Genomic DNA, 15,889 nt, shown 5'->3' with positions numbered 1-15,889 from the left:
GCAGAGGACCAGCAGGCGCTCACCCTGGTGCCATCCACCCAGGTGATTCCGGGAATATCCAGCCCATCCGAACCCCCTCTTCCAGTGACCCCAGCAGCTCTAGCTCCGGAGGCCGAGGAGAGTGCAACTGCCACACAACAGGACCCTGGAAGCAAGCTGGGTCCTCCAAGTCTCAGCCCTGCAGAGGACGCCCACCAAATCCATCACAGACAACAGGTGTAGCAGTCAGCAGGCCACCTCCACCTTGGCTGTGGGTGTTGGGGGAGCGGCAGGGTTAGAAAGGGCAAGATGATTTAGTTGCACAACATGGGCACAAGTGTTAATCACTTATACTTAATATTCACCATTGTAAATACACTCTCAAGAATGTCTCCTTGTCTATGGCTCCTTGTTATGTTGAGCAGTGAGAGAAACTTTGCTTCCTGCACAAAATGAAGGCTGCTGTCGCAGTCCTGGGCCTCTCCCCTGTGCAGAGTGTAACCTTTTGAGCACAGTAATTGTCCGGCTTCAAAGTCACTCTCCAGATTGATGACACTGGCACCTCCATGTGGCTTGTGTTTGCTGCAAGAACCCTGGACCCAAGCGTCACTGGGTGCCGTGATGTTCTCTGTGTGCTCTCAGCACTCTTGAGGTGGGGCTGCCCCCCCCACCCTCGACACCATCCCTGACAGGGGAAAGTGTGGTGCTGAAGGGAACAGGTGGTGAAGCCTGCCAATGGATTAAGTTGTCTTAAAGTCGATGTTCCCACTGTTCCTCAGCAGCACCTCGATGATATAAACCTCTTCATGGAGCGTACGTGCACTCCCCTCAGCTAGACAAGTGTCAGATGTTCCCAGATGCAATGTGAAGATCTCAGGAGTGTCCTCACTGCATCCCGTCATCATCCTCCTGGAATCTTGCAGCAATGAGAGCCTCATGACTATGTCTGCCTCGTCTGGCCAATGAAATGGCCTCATCACCTGCACCCTCACCTTCCAGGACCTCATCACCCTCATCCCCTTCGACTTCCTCCTCATTGGAGGAGACGTGCAGCTCTTCCATGTCCTCATCATCCAGGTCCTCCATCGCCAGGTTGTGTAGAATGCAGAAATCCACTGTGATGCGTGACACCCTCTGGGGAGGGTACTGCAGTACCAGTTCAGGGTGCCAGTGGTGTGTTCAACCAAACTCCGGGTTGCAGCATAATCCTCGTTGTGCCTTCCCTCACCAGGAGCCTGAGGCCGCCACACGGGCATCACCAGCCATGTCCTTTGTGGGGAGCCCTTGTCCTGAAGGAGCCAACCCTGCATCCTTTGTGGTCCCTGTAAGATGTCAGGGCTCTGAGACCTGATGAGGATGTACGAATTGTGGACACTTCCGGGGTATCTTGCACACAACTGCATGACCTGTTTGTTATAGTTGCAGGCCAACTGAATGTTGAGAGAGTGGAAGCTTTTACGGTTCACATACTGGACTGCTTGTTGCCAGGGGGATTTAATGGCTGCAGTTGATCGCTCCCTGTACCTGTGGGAATCCCGAAATCTCAGCAAATCCCAGCTCTCTAGCTTCCTGGCTTGCCTGATCCCTTTCAACATTGATAAAGATGTGTGCCTTGGCAAAAAGGGTGTCCGTGGTCTCCTGGATACATTTGTGGGTGGAGGCTTGTGAGATCCCAAAAAGGTTCCAAGTGGAGCCCTGGAAGGAGCCACTGCCATAGAAATTGAGCGTGATGGTAACTTTAACCGCCAATGGCAGTGGATGCCCTCTGAGTCCACATGGTGCCAAACCCTGCAGAAGGTGATATATGTACGTGACCAGTTCCCTTGCCATGTGCAGGCGTCAGTGACACTGGTTCTCACTCTTCTACAGGTAGTACATTTGCCGTCTGTAGACACTAGCGATTTGCCTACGAACAACGGCTCTGTGGGGTTCATCCTCAGTGTGCAGAGGAGGCTGTGCCGCCCCTTGGGCTTCAGGGTTCTGCTCCTCTCTTTGGTGAGCCAGGCTCCTCTGTCACATGCTTCCCTTTCTTCTCTCTTGCCTGTAAGCGATCAGGCAGACAGCGAGACCACCAGACTCCATGTTCCTGATGGTCTCCTCGCTGCAGTATCAAAGAGAGAGACGCAAGGGTCAGCAATTGTCACCAATGGACCACTCTTGGTCAAGTCATTGCCTGCGGCTGCCTCTCAAGACCACTTAATGGATGCTGGAGAGTCCAGGCCACCACATGGATGCCCAGTGTTTAGTGCACATGATGGTTCACCATGCCCATGCCCAGCACCGCCCCACACCACATGACCGACTGGCGGCAACTTCAGCCACTCGACTGAATCTCATCTCAGGCATTTTCCTAACCTGGACTCCAAGGCTTCGCAATTTGCTTGGATCACAAGGGTGACTTTTCAATGTCAACTGAAACATAATGCAAGGGACTAGGACCGCACCCCCCATCAGTGTTCGATGGCCGTCTTTCCCAACAAGATCCTCAGGCTTGCCTAGTTGCCCAATGGTTCTACATCACCATAGCACTCATTCGAGATTGAAGTGCGCGCTGAAGGGGTTAGCAGTAGAGGAGCAATCATTGGCACTGTGAGGAAATAGTGCTGCTTGAGTGGGCACATTTGCTTCACTAGGCTGACTCCAAGCATGTAAACTGAGCACAAGCTAAATCTCTCAGCTGCAGTGGAGCGCTCATCTCTGACGTGTTTTGCAATTAGCTCGGCTGTTTTCTTCCCCCCACCCCACCCCCTCACGTGTTTGTGCTCAAACTTCAGTCGGTGCTGCCACGATCCAGCCCCTGGCACTGTCGCCCTTGCCGCAGCACCACAACGCCAGCCATGAAGAAGCAGCTGCGGAGACCTGCCTGTGCCCCCTCTGAATCCGCGGAGCCACTGGGATCACCACGAGCGCTGCGCAAAAGTTGTGTGCATTCACCTCCGAGTTCCCCTTGAAGTTGAGGTCGCCAGGTTCACACCTCTTAAAGTCAGTTGTAAATCATGCCTCCATGAAATCACACTGACGTGGGATTTAAATTTGACATGGGGGGATGATCCTGGTGTGTGGCCACATTAATGTGATGCTAATTTATTACAATTAAGTTCCCAACCTTCGACGGCGGGAAACACAGCGCGCCATTGACGGGGGAGGGGACAATCCCATCCTGGATTTAGGTCATCGGGAAAGCGACTAAGGCCTTCTCGTGAGATTCTCCGATTTTGCCACCAAACATGCCCACGGTGAAATGGGGTGGAAAATCATGGCCATTATTTCTGCCCACCTTCAGTGGCAGAGGCAACAAAGTCATTGTGACTTATACACTGTGAAACATCTGGGAAGCAGCCAATCGGGTCAAGTCCGCTCTGGAATTGGTGATCCACCCCGACCAGACCTGCACTGTGCCCGGCAGGAAGATCTCTGACAGCCTCGCGCTGCTCAGGGATACGATTGCCTATGTGCAGGACAGGGGTGTGGACACCTGCCTCATCAGCCTGGATCAGGAGAAGGCCTTTGACAGAATATCGCACACCTACATGGTGGATGTGCTCTCCAAAATGGGGTTTGGGGAGGGAATTCACAATTGGGTCCAACTGCTCTACACTAACATCAGTAGTGCAGTCTCAATCAATGGGTGGGAATCAGATAGCTTTCCTATTAAATCTGGAGTCAGGCAGGGCTGCCCTCTCTCCCCTGTCCTTTTTGTGTGTTGCATAGAACCCTTTGCTGAGTCCATCAGGAAGGATCTGGGCATAAGAGTGACGATCCCAGGCAGTGGAGGCACTCAGGTCAAAGCCTCCCTGTACATGGACGATGTCGCTATCTTCTGCTCGGATCCGCTGTCGGTGCGCAGACTGATCCACATCTGCGACCAGTTTGAACTGGCCTCGGGAGCCAAGGTAAATCGTGGGAAGAGCAAGGCTATGTTCTTTGGGAACTGGGCTGACAGGTCCTTTCTCCCCTTCACCTTCAGGGCTGATGGCCTGAAAGTGCTGGGGATATGGTTCGGAGGGACCGGGGCATGTGTTAGAAACTGGGAGGAGCGAGTGTCTATGGTGAAAAGAAAACTGGGCATGTGGGGGTGACACTGCCTCTCCATTGCGGGTCATCAGGTGTGAGGCACTCTCGCTGTTGCTGTACGTGGCGCTGGTCTGGCCCATTCCAGACTCCTGCGCGATGGCGATCACCCGAGCCATCTTTCGCTTTATCTGGAGGTCGAAAATGGATTGTGTCCACAGGGACACGATGTACAAACCTCTAGATAAAGGGGGGAAAAACGTGCCCAACATTGCCCTCAAACTGATGGCCACCTTTGTGTGTGGCTGCATCAAGCTGTGCGTAGACCCTCGGTATGCAAACACCAAGTGTCACTACGTGCTGAGGTTCTACCTATCCCCGATGTTGCGAAGGATGGGTCTGGCCACGCTGCCGCGGAACGTTCCAAGTAGTTGGACTTTGCCGTACCACCTGTCCCTGGTGGAAAAATTTATGCAGAGAAACACCTTTGACCACAAGTCCATCAGGCAGTGGTCGGCACATAATGTCTTAAAAGCTCTGCGGGTAAAGGAGAGGGTGGATCCTGTGGGATGGTTCCCCGAGCAGACTGTCAAAGTCATTTGGCAGAATGCCTCATCGCCAGAACTTTTCAACAAGCACCAAGACGTAGCTTGGCTGGTGGTGAGAAAGGCCCTCCCCGTCACGCCAGGAGTCTCACCCCATTCTGCACGTTGCCCTTGAGGTGGCTGTGGTGGGGACGAGACCGTTGTTCACCTCCTTGTGGATTGTGCCTTTGCAAAGAAGGTCTGGAGAGAGATGCAGTGGTTTCTGTCGAGGTTCATCCCGAGCAGTTCTGTGACACAGGACTCTGTGCTCTACGGGCTGTTCCCAGGGACACACACCGAGACAAACATCAACTGCAGCTGGAGGATCATGAACTCGGTGAAAGACGCTCTTTCGTCTGCCCGAAACTTGTTGATCTTCCAGCGCCAAGAGTTGTCCCCGACCAAGTGTTGCAGACTGGCACATTCCAAGGTCCAGGACTACGTGCTGAGGAATGCACTAAAGCTTGGGGCAGCCGCCGCAAAGGCACAATGGGGAAAGGTCACTGTCTAAGACCTTTCTGCCACAATGAACCGAGGGTCTGGGAACTGTTGCGAGCCCCTTGGGCTGTACAGCTCAAAATGAATGTCTGCATTGAATACTAATTGTATTATAATTGTATTGAAGCACCTCAGAGTGCAACATGATGTGTGTTGATAACTCCAATACCTTTGTCTGATTGTCTGCATTGAGCAGATTGAAATGATTGTAATATTCATTGATTGTATTGATGCACCTTGTGATCCATGTGTAAAAGTTGAATCTGATTGTACTTAAGTGATGGTGATTTTGAAATGGTTTGGAATGTTCTTCCAGATATTTTATGAATAAAGTATATTTTTCAAAAAAAAAATCTGGGAAGCAGCAAGTTTAACTGTAAGCTTTTCCACTTCCTTCTCTTTTGTTCACTCTTTCCTCCTGAATGTGGATTCAGTTTGCACTCTATTACCTCAGGCAGTGGGTAGTCTTCATGTGCAAACTTAGTCTGCTGACTGAGACCTCCAGGACCAGCCACAATTGCAATGCAGAACTACATAGTTTAAAAAAACACAACAGAATGCAAGTTGAAGGAAGTTCTGCTCAAACTATACGCACTGAGCCGTGTTCTGGTCTTGAAGTGGGGGAATGCTTTCTTTCAAATGCTTGCTTAAACTTCAGGAATGCACCAGGTGAATGCAATATGGATTCTGATTCATATCAACACAATTACTTCAGATTTCCCTAATGGTTCAATCTATAAATTACTTGCTTGACTCTCTGTTAGATGGTGCCTTTTGTTTGATCTTTGGTGTGATGAGTAAACTGATCTGAGCTGGGTAGTCAGATGTTCCAATTAAGTTTTTCAAATTTAACCAAGGAAAGCTATTAAATGATTAAAATTTGTCGGAAACCAGTGTATCATGTTAAAAATGTATTCTGCTGCAGAGTTTAATTTTCAGGGTATTCTGTTTGCCTGAATTGATGTTTACACATTGGTGTTGTGATATCTGGTTAAATAATCTATCTGTAAGTTTTCTGGGAGAACTGATGTGAGGACAGCCTGTAATTAAGTCCAGGTTCTAGCTTCATCAAAATGTGTTTTTCTCTTGTCATCTGATAAATAGAACACTACAAGTTTATTTAATCTAGACTAATCACATAACTGAAATACAATGTTATGATTTTACTCAGAGATGAATAGAGGTAAAATGTTTTTGTTGCAATTATCTAAACCAAATTCCTTCCAAAAATAATGGTGCAGCTCAGTAGAGGTGTATTATGGTGTACAGTTTTGGTGTCTAAGGAAGGATATACCTGCCATAGACGGAGTGCAATCCAGGTTCTCCAGACTGATCCCTGGCATGATGGGATTGTCTTCTGAGGAGAGATTGAGAAAACTGGGCATGTATTCTCTGATGTTTTGAACAATGAGAGGCGATCTCATTGAAACTTACAAAATTCTTACAGGGCGTGACCGGGTCGATGTGGATAGGATGTTTCCCTGGCTGGTGAGTCTAGAACCAGGGGACACAGTCTCAGAATAAAGGGCAGGCCATTTAAGACTCAGATGAGGCGGAATTTCTTCACTCAGAGGGTGGTGAATCTCTGGAATTCTCTACCTCAGAGGGCTGTGGAAGCTCAATCATTGAATATGTTTGAGACAGAAATTGATAGATTTCTGGATACTGATAACATGATGGGATATGGGGAGTGGGGAAAATGACGTAAGAGGTAGATGTTTGAATGGTGGAGCAGGCTCGACAGTTCAAATGGCCTAATCCTGCCCCTATGTTCCCAGAAGTTAAATTGCAATGTAGCAAAACAGTTTTTAAATAAATTAATGCATTAGTGTAATCCAACAGTTTGAATTGACATTATAACCTTGAAACCATGTACTGGTTTCAAGAAAACTATTTCTCATTAACTGTTTGCAGATTTTTGTTGTAAATTGCAAATTTCATTCTGGAAGGTCGGTACAAAAATGTAACCCCTACAATATCATCGTCCACTAGATCTTTGGTAATGTTCATGTGGGAAAAACAAGCACTGATGTTAATCCAACCCAGCAGGCAGGAGGTGGGGGTGGAGGGGTTGTGATTGGTGTCAGACACGCATTTCACATCATAGACAATTTTACAATCTAATGATTTCAATAGAGTGTAAAATTGTATGGAGTGTAGAACAGTGTCTGACCAAAACACACCCCATGCCTACAAAGCGGGTTGGGGTTAAAATTGGCACTATTGTGTTTGTAGCAAAAAAATCTTATAAAGTGAATGGGACTTAGATAAGGATGAGATTGTGGACTCTGTGACAGAGCTGTTGTGATTTTCACTGTGAGTGATGTTTACCATGCCCCTACATACTGAACATCTAAACTGTGGGAGAAGATACTGGTCAGCAAGGAAATGGCCCATCACCAAATCCTCCGGTAGCCCAGGAAGTTTGGCCAAAGAGCGATTAAGCCACACAAATCAACCATGGAAGCTCCAGCTTTGAATCTTGGTTCCAGCTAAGTTAATTGATCACAGCCACAGTTAGATTTAGTTCCTTCAGCTTAATGTGGGGGACTAGGCCAGAGCTCCTTCTCCTGAGTTCTATTAAGGGACTCCTGGTGGAAATTTGGATGAACACAGGATTAAGCTTGGCTATGGTACTTCTGTGGTCAGCTAACCTGCTAACACTTGCTGTAGAAGCTAGCACATGAAGAATGGCCAGTTGGTTGAGGCACTAGAGTGCAACCAGCTCCAATTAAGGACATCCCAGCAACGAAGGGGAGAGAATGAAGACAAGAGTACTTGAGGGTTTGCAAGCACAAATTTCAGATGAAACACACCAACAACATGAAAAAAGATGAGGGCAGAAATAGAAGTGTGATGCCAGAAATACGATGACACTACCCGATACGGGGGGAGGGGTGGGGGGGAGGCTGGGAGGTGATATATGTGAATTTGATCATTAATAAAAGGTCAGGTACATGACCCTGGGAGTTATAGGCTCTTCCCTTCACATCCATAGGAGGAGGTATATTGGAGTTTATTATCAAAGGTGAAGTTCCATAATATCTGTCAAAATTATTGGAATTTTAATCTAATGTGAGCTGCAGAACCAGCCTGACAAATATACAAGAATTCTTACAATTTACTTGATTGATTGAATGAGATGAAGGCGCTGAAAACATTTGGTAATGTTCCTGAAAGGTACTGTATGCATAAGGCTGCACATTTTGTTAAATCAGCTGGATAATAGGAAGTGCCGGATGATCAGAAATGTTGAGAGCTCTAATTGAGCACCTATCATCATGTTAGCTCAGATTTGCTCCTGTGATCACTATTGCTGTTTATATTTCTGACTGACCTCCAAAGAATTATTGCAAGTGGAATATAAATTTCAAAACAACACAAATTTGTATGTGAAAGCAGGATATTCTTTCAAAAAAAAGTGGTAATCAGTTGGAAAGATCTGCACATATAAACACCTTGCAAACAAGTCCAAGTGGTATAGAATGCTGAGGGATGTAATATAATCTTAAAAGCTGTAAATGTAATTACATCTTGCAGACTTCAAATACCTTTAGCAAGGTTGCTGTTACAAATTTGGATTTGTAACGGATATCCATTTGCATTCAGGAGTTAAGAATTTTGGTTTCCTGCTTCATTGAGAAGTTAATTCCCACTGCCCAATATCTAAAAGCACAGGACTGCGACCAAAAAAAAGGTAACAGTTGAACTCCATTGTCTTCAGGGCTGGATCTCCATGTCTTACACATGTGGCCCTATTCATTTCTCAGACTAAATGTACACAGCACTGAGCACAATGAGAGATAGTTGGTACCCACATTGGCACAAAATGAAGGGTTTGCATATGCTAGCCCACTTTGGTGGATCCTTTACTCACTAGAAATACACAAATTTCTTCTGACCAGGGCATAAATATTTCTCATGAAACCTGTTCTTACTGCGCGCTTTAGAGTTTGCCCCATTTTTTAAACAAAGCTCTCTCCTTGACCTACAACACTATCAACACCAAGGCGCTCGATCTCTTGTTGAATCACCAGACATTGCTAATGAATTGGTCTCTGTAATCACTTCCCATCTCACATACCGATGTTTGCCTGCCTATTGAGTCACAGCACAACATTGGACACCCCTGAGAAACTAACAAGTTTTAGTCAGTTTTGCTCAGAACACATTTTGATCATGTCCAAATCTTTCTGTAGGGAAATGTCCAAAGAATCCTGAGACAGGACAGATGTTCATAAAAATCACTAACCCTTTGGAGGAGTTGATGCTGTTTGAAATATCAGGACCATTTGTTTTCTATAGACCCCACATTAGCCGCATTGAGTTGGGTGGATAGACTTAGATTAACTTTAAATATAGCAGAAGAAAGTTTTGGTTGGGCTCGTCAACAGATTGACCAAACAATAAAGAATTACTCTGCTGGTCAATAGTGCAAATTGGGACATGACTGGTTCATGAAACTTCAAACTTGAACATAACAAAAGGGGGTAACAACTTCACACCTAGGGGTTAAAGGGGAAAAAGAAGGAACCTGCATTTATAAAGCACCTTTCACAACCTCAAAATGTCCTAAAAGACTGCACACTTAATGATGAACGTTTTGAAGTGTTGTCACTTGTAGTGTAGGGACATTGAACACTCAGATCTGAGAAAACATCAACGAAGTAATAAAATCATAAGATGATATTTGACTCATCAAGTCTGCTCTGACATTCAAGGAGACCATGGCTGATCTGATTGTGGCCTTAACTCCACTTTCCTGTCTGTTGCCTATAACCCTTGACTCCTTGTAGATCAAAAATCTATCTAAAACATCCTTGAATATATTCAATGATCCAGCCTCCGCTGCTCTCTAGGGAAGAGAATTCCAAAAACTAATGACCCTTTCAGAGAAGAAATTCCTCCTCATTTCCATTTTAAACAGGAGACCCCTTATTTTTAAACTCTGCCCCTTGTTCTAGATTCCCCCATAAAGGGAAACATCCACTCAGCATCTTTTTTATATTCTTTCACAGAATGTGGGTGTCGCTGGCTGGGCCAGCATTTATTACCCATTCCTAATTGCCCATGAGAAGATGGTAATGAGCTGCCGCCTTGAACTGCTGCAATTCATGTGGTGTAGGTTAACCCACAGTGCTGTCAGGGAGGGATTTCCAGGATTTTGACCCAGCGACAGTGAAGGAACAGTAATATGTTTCCAAGTCAGGATGGTGTGTGGCTTGGAGGGGAACTTCCAGGTGGTGGTGTTCCCATGCGTCAGCTGCCCTTGTCCTTCTAGGTGGTAGAGGTCACAGGTTTGGAAGGAGCCTTGATGAGTTGCTGTAGTACATCTTATAGATGGTATAGACTGCTGCTAGTGTGTGTCAGTGGTGGAGGGAGTGAATGTTTAAAGTGGTGGATAGGGTGCCAATCAAGCAGGCTGCTTTGTCCTGGATGGTATCGAACTTCTTGAGTGTTCTTAGATCTGCAATCATCCAGGCAAGTGAAGAGTATTCTATCACTCTCCTGATTTGCACCTTGCAGATGGTGGACAGGCTTTAGAATGCACAGCCTCTGACTTGTTTTTGTAGCCACAGTATTTATATGGTTGGTCCAGTTCAGTTTCTGGTCAATGGTAACCCCCAGGATGTTGGTTGTAGGGAATTCAGCGATGGTAATGCTGTTGAATGTTGAGGGGAGGTGGCCATTGTCTGGCACTTGTGTAGCTTGGCTGTTACTTGCCACTTATCAGCCGAAGGCCGAACGTTGTCCAAGTCTTGATGCATACTAGATGGATATCAGAGAACCCTTAGTCTTGGCAATTCAAACTGGGGGTTGAATGTAAATCATTCTTAGACTGCAGGTCTCAGGAATACAGTGGACTAACTTACCAACTGGAGGAACATAAAGCAGATTTTTTAAAAAGGAGCTTTACTGAAGATTCTTGATTTGTTCTATCAACTGGTTCATAACTCTTCTAAAGTGAGAATCCCCAGGAGCTCTCTTTCAATTGGATTCTCAGCATTTTTCCCTCAAATACAAAAATCGCCAAACCAAAGAGCCACACACCTAACTTTACACATACTGAAAAAACCCCACAGTTTTAGGGCTTAGGCCTGTGCCACAGCTCCTACAATAATATACCAACATTTATCGAGATTTTGTTTATAAATTTAGTTATAAGAGAGGTGCAGCAGAGAAGGTAAATCCACAGTCTGCTTCCAGGCTGTAACCTTTATTCCTGCAACACAATGCAAGAGATGCGAGGGAACACTGATGAACTGAAGTTTTCCCTCTGTCTCTTCTGGGAACTCCCTGATTAGCACCTTCCTACACAACACAGCTCAGACCTGGAATTGAACAGCATATGACTCAATCTCTGCTCTTCCCATCATTGGAGCCTGTGGTGCTGAGTATTAATGTGCCAGCTCTCAGCAGTTTGACACTACCATTATTAGGATGTTATGTTTAACAAGAATAATCTCCAACTATGACATTTCTTAAAACAGTAGCATGGATATGCAAAAGTCCCACTGCATAGTCAAACCCCTGCTTGGCTTTGTAAAATTATCAGCAAATCAATGATGCAGTTATAAAAGAAACATGAAACGCAATGGTCTTTATGATCATCACTTGGATTATTCAGCCTTGGTGGGGAAAATATGTATCATTGTGTGAATGAAATGGAAGGCAGTGTATAAAAATGTTTAATCCCTGGATTTAACAAGTATCCTATTATTTCTAAATGTCAGCTAGGTTTCACTGCACAGCACATCGACTTTACTGTAACTAATAGTCTTTACAAGAGCTGCTTTAATGTGGGAGTTTCATTATTGGTACTCTTTTTCTAAAAAACAATTGTTACAAAAGGAGTACATATTAACCTCAGCATCTTTATTGTAGCATTATTTTAAGAATGTGAGGTCATTTATGCTAGTATACATCATTTGTACCTTGCTGGAGAACACACAATCCCACAACTTCCATCAGCATCACCAAATTCCACATTGACCCCAGTATCAGTCTCTTTCCTAACCTCAGTACAGTACTGATGGAGTGCTACACTGTCAGAGGGGCCACCTTTCAAATGAGACATGAAACAGAGATTCCATCTGCCCTCAAAGGATCTCATGGTTTGAAGAATCATAGGGGAGTTCTCCTCAGTGTTCTGGTCAATATGTATCCCTTAACGTTATTTTAAAAAAAAATCTGATCATTAGTTGAATGTGAGAGTTGAATGCATGGCTCAAAGATTGGTGTGGGAGAAATGGTTTTCAATTCATAGGGCACTGGCACCAGTACTGGGGAAAGAGGGGGCTGTATCGTTGACCTTCATCTGAACTGCACTGGGACCAGTGTCCTGGCAAATCATATAACTAGAGTTGTAGAGCGGGCTTAGACTAAACAGTGGGGAGGGGGATAGGAGAAATTTAAATGACAATGCTGCGTCCATGTGTACATTCGAAATTGCTAGCCTATTCACTAATGTGCCACTCAAGGAAGCCAGACAGTTGTGCCTTGTCACTATATCATGGCAAGCTAGATGCACTGCCATTGCCTGAATCTGTATTTATTGAACTTACAAACTCAGCAACTCATGCAGCTGAGTTCAGCATTAATGACACCATATATGCCCAAATAGATGGTGTTTCCATGGGATCCCCTGTAGGCACACTGTCGCTAACATGTTTGTCAGTTTCCATGAGAAACACGCTTTTGATGGAATGATCCCTAACCTCCTACCTCTTACATATTTATCATATTTAGATGATACATTTGCTATATTTGAATTGGTAGTTGCATATAAGAATTGCCTTAAACACCTTAATGAGCCCCATCCTGCACTCAAATTCACCTTTGAAATGGAGCAATCTAGCGAGCTCCCTTGGTGTGCTAATTGAGAAATTAAACATTCACTCCCTTCAGTGTAAACACTGGTTTTTCTCATGTTCACAGAGCAAGTAAATAGCAGAAAGTAATTCACATATCAAAGTCAAAGCAGCAGACATTTGACACAGAGTTTTGGTGTAGTATAAAAGGACAATAAATTTTACTTAGGTTTTCAACAGGTACTTATGCAATGCATTAAGAGGAAATGCTTGTCCTCCCAGCAATTAATATCAAGTTCTGTGACATTAGCAGATTATTTCCAAAAAGCTTTGCTTAAATTCTGTGTAGAACACAGTGGCAAACTATATAGATCTCTTTGTCTTCTGGTCTATGCCATGTTAGAAGCTGCTTGGGTTTATTCATGCAATTTCTCCCCTATTGCCAGCCCAAATTTTTGGATGGACTGTTGGCAGAGGACGTCTTGGAGGGCCGAGGTTGTCCTTGGAGAAAAGGAGATTGACGGGAGATAGAGGTGAACAAGATTATGAAAGGTTTCGACATCGTAGACAAAGGAATGCTGTTCCCGTTAGCTGATCGTACAAGGACTAGGGGTACACAGATTTAAGGTTTTGGACAAGAGGTTCAAAGGGGGAATGTGAAGAAGAACTTTTTTTACACACTGCGTGGTAATGACCTGGAACTCGATGCTTAGCAGGTGGTGGAAGCGGAGGTTATCAATGACTTTAAAAGGAAGCTGGATGGGCCAAATTGGGGGAAGTGAAGTTGCAGTGCTCTGCGGATAGAGTGGGTTAAGGGACAGATTGGATTGTTCTATGGAGAGCCAACTGAACCATTCTATGGACTGAATGGTTTCCAATCTGTACCATAATGATTATGTGACACTATGAAACAGTTTTAAAGTAATGTGAGAACTAATAACTGCATTGTTTTTAATTTATTGATTTGTTTATCTTGCTTCTTATCTAATATTTTGAAAGTAAGTACCAATTGGTAGCTTTACCCTGGGCTCTGTGTTCTGCCAGTGTTTGCTGGTTTGCAGAAACCTGGAGCTGGTCATTTGAATTCTGATGCAGGGGGTCCTAGTTTGCCTGGTGGCAATGGGGTACCAGGTATTCTATGCAGGATATCAAATTTTGGTTCATTGGAAACGTAGGTTTGCCTACAGAAGCTGATTTTTGTGGCAAGTATAAAGGAGTTTCAGGAAGTGCAAATTGCACTTGGAGGAATGTGAACTAAGTTTGTTTGCTATTTTGCATTCTGACTGTTAAACAGTAGCTCTATACAGATGAGGCATGCTGTAATTTCCATCCAGCACTCAGCCACTCGCATAATTTCACCCACACAGAGAAAGGTACAATGACTCAATTTTTTGTAGTCGCTGTGCAGCCATTAACTGTTGTGAGAAGTTATTAGTAACTTTTGTTGCACAGCTTGATATTGCTGACCAGCAGGGAAATGAGAATTGCCAAAATAGCAAGGTTGAGGATTTATTGAAAAAAATATAGAAGTTGCCTCTATCCTTAAAAGGCTATTTTTTGTGTGCCAGTATTAATGCACAATCTCCTATTGAAAGGAAAATAAAATTACCTGGTGTCTCTTATCTGCCCAAAGCGAGAAATTAAGGTGAATAGAATTGAAACGACCTCTTAGAAATTACTTTCTATTAGTAGCGGCTTCACAAAAACATAACAAAGAAGTATATAATTTTCTTCTCATTAGTGTGCTCGTGCTCCTGCCACAAACTTTTCACAAACTCCTCACAAAAATGCCAGACCTATCTGTGACCTGAAACATAAGATGTTACAGATAGCATCTTATCTGCTTTTTTGTGTTTTTAATATGGCTGTCTAACGAGAGAGACAGACCTGCAAACTATTGCTGTCGTTAATAAAGCTGTTTATTTCAGATTTAAATACATTCAGTTGTTATCTATTTAAATTTGTACAATCCGTTCAAAAATAGTTCAGCAAACATTCTTTTGGGGGAAAGGGAGAAGAGCCACATACTATTTTTAGCATTTGTGAAAGTAACACAGTAATGCATCTGGTTGGACTGATGTCATCTTGTAGTATCTTTGTAAAAACATTGAAAACATATTTGCCAAATGCTTATCCATGATTAGTGCGCCTTTGAGGCGCCCATTAATGAGTTTTATTAAATGGTTGCTTCATTTTATAATTTTTAAACTTATTAAATTATGATAAGATTATTTTTGCATTCCCACATCAACCTTCATGGGAATAATATATTTGAGAAATTCAATTATTATTGTTGCCAATATCTCACATCAAACCTTAACAGCATTTGACTCATGGTTATTCATGATTTCTTTCATTTTGATTCTTGGCGAGGACTGTGGGCTAAGATGACTGTCACCCCTGTCTGGTTGTTCCTGTTTTAAAATAGGTTCTTGTTTTAAATTGTATTAGAATTCAAGAGGGAATGAGATGCAGTCTTGTCTGTGTTTCATGGAGGTCCAATTTGTTTTCAATTCATTGTTCAGGCGTGAGAATATTTTTAAAGCAAGTCCACGTATTACATCATTGCACAAAAAAATTACATTTTCGGAGAAAAAATGCAAGAGTTTTTGATACACATAGCAAAATGATATGCCCTCTCATCCTCATCCTCAAATTTCTTCCTTACTCTCCATCTTCCAAAGCTTGAAAACTTGAAAGTATCAGCTCTTTAAAATTGTTGACTTTGTAGTACTGTTAAAGACTCTAGAGTTTAGAAGAATGAGAGGTGACCTTATTGAAACATATAAGATTCTTAGGAAGCTTGACAGGGTAGATGCTGAGAGGTTGTTTCCCCATGTGGGAGAGTCTAGAACCAGAGGGCATAATCTCAGAGTAAGGGGTTGCCCATTTAAAACAGAGATGAGGAGGAATTTCTTCTCTCAGAGGGTGGTGAATCTGTGGAATTCTTTACCGCAGAGGGCTGTAGAGGTTGGGTCATCTACTAGAATTTCAGAAGGCATTTGA

General features: G+C 44.1%; 1 protein-coding gene across 1 annotated transcript in view; it reads left to right on the top strand.

Annotated features, from left to right (window-relative positions):
• The window catches only part of LOC144696700 (protein bicaudal D homolog 1-like), a 259,120-nt gene that overhangs the window by 72,653 nt on the left and 170,578 nt on the right, over window positions 1–15,889 (top strand). The window lies entirely within an intron of this gene.

This window comes from Cetorhinus maximus, chromosome 22, assembly GCF_964194155.1.
Source record: "Cetorhinus maximus chromosome 22, sCetMax3.hap1.1, whole genome shotgun sequence".
Taxonomy (NCBI): Eukaryota; Metazoa; Chordata; class Chondrichthyes; order Lamniformes; family Cetorhinidae; genus Cetorhinus; species Cetorhinus maximus.
Note: the sequence above shows the minus strand (reverse complement) of the source record. Positions and strands in the feature narration are given on the sequence as shown.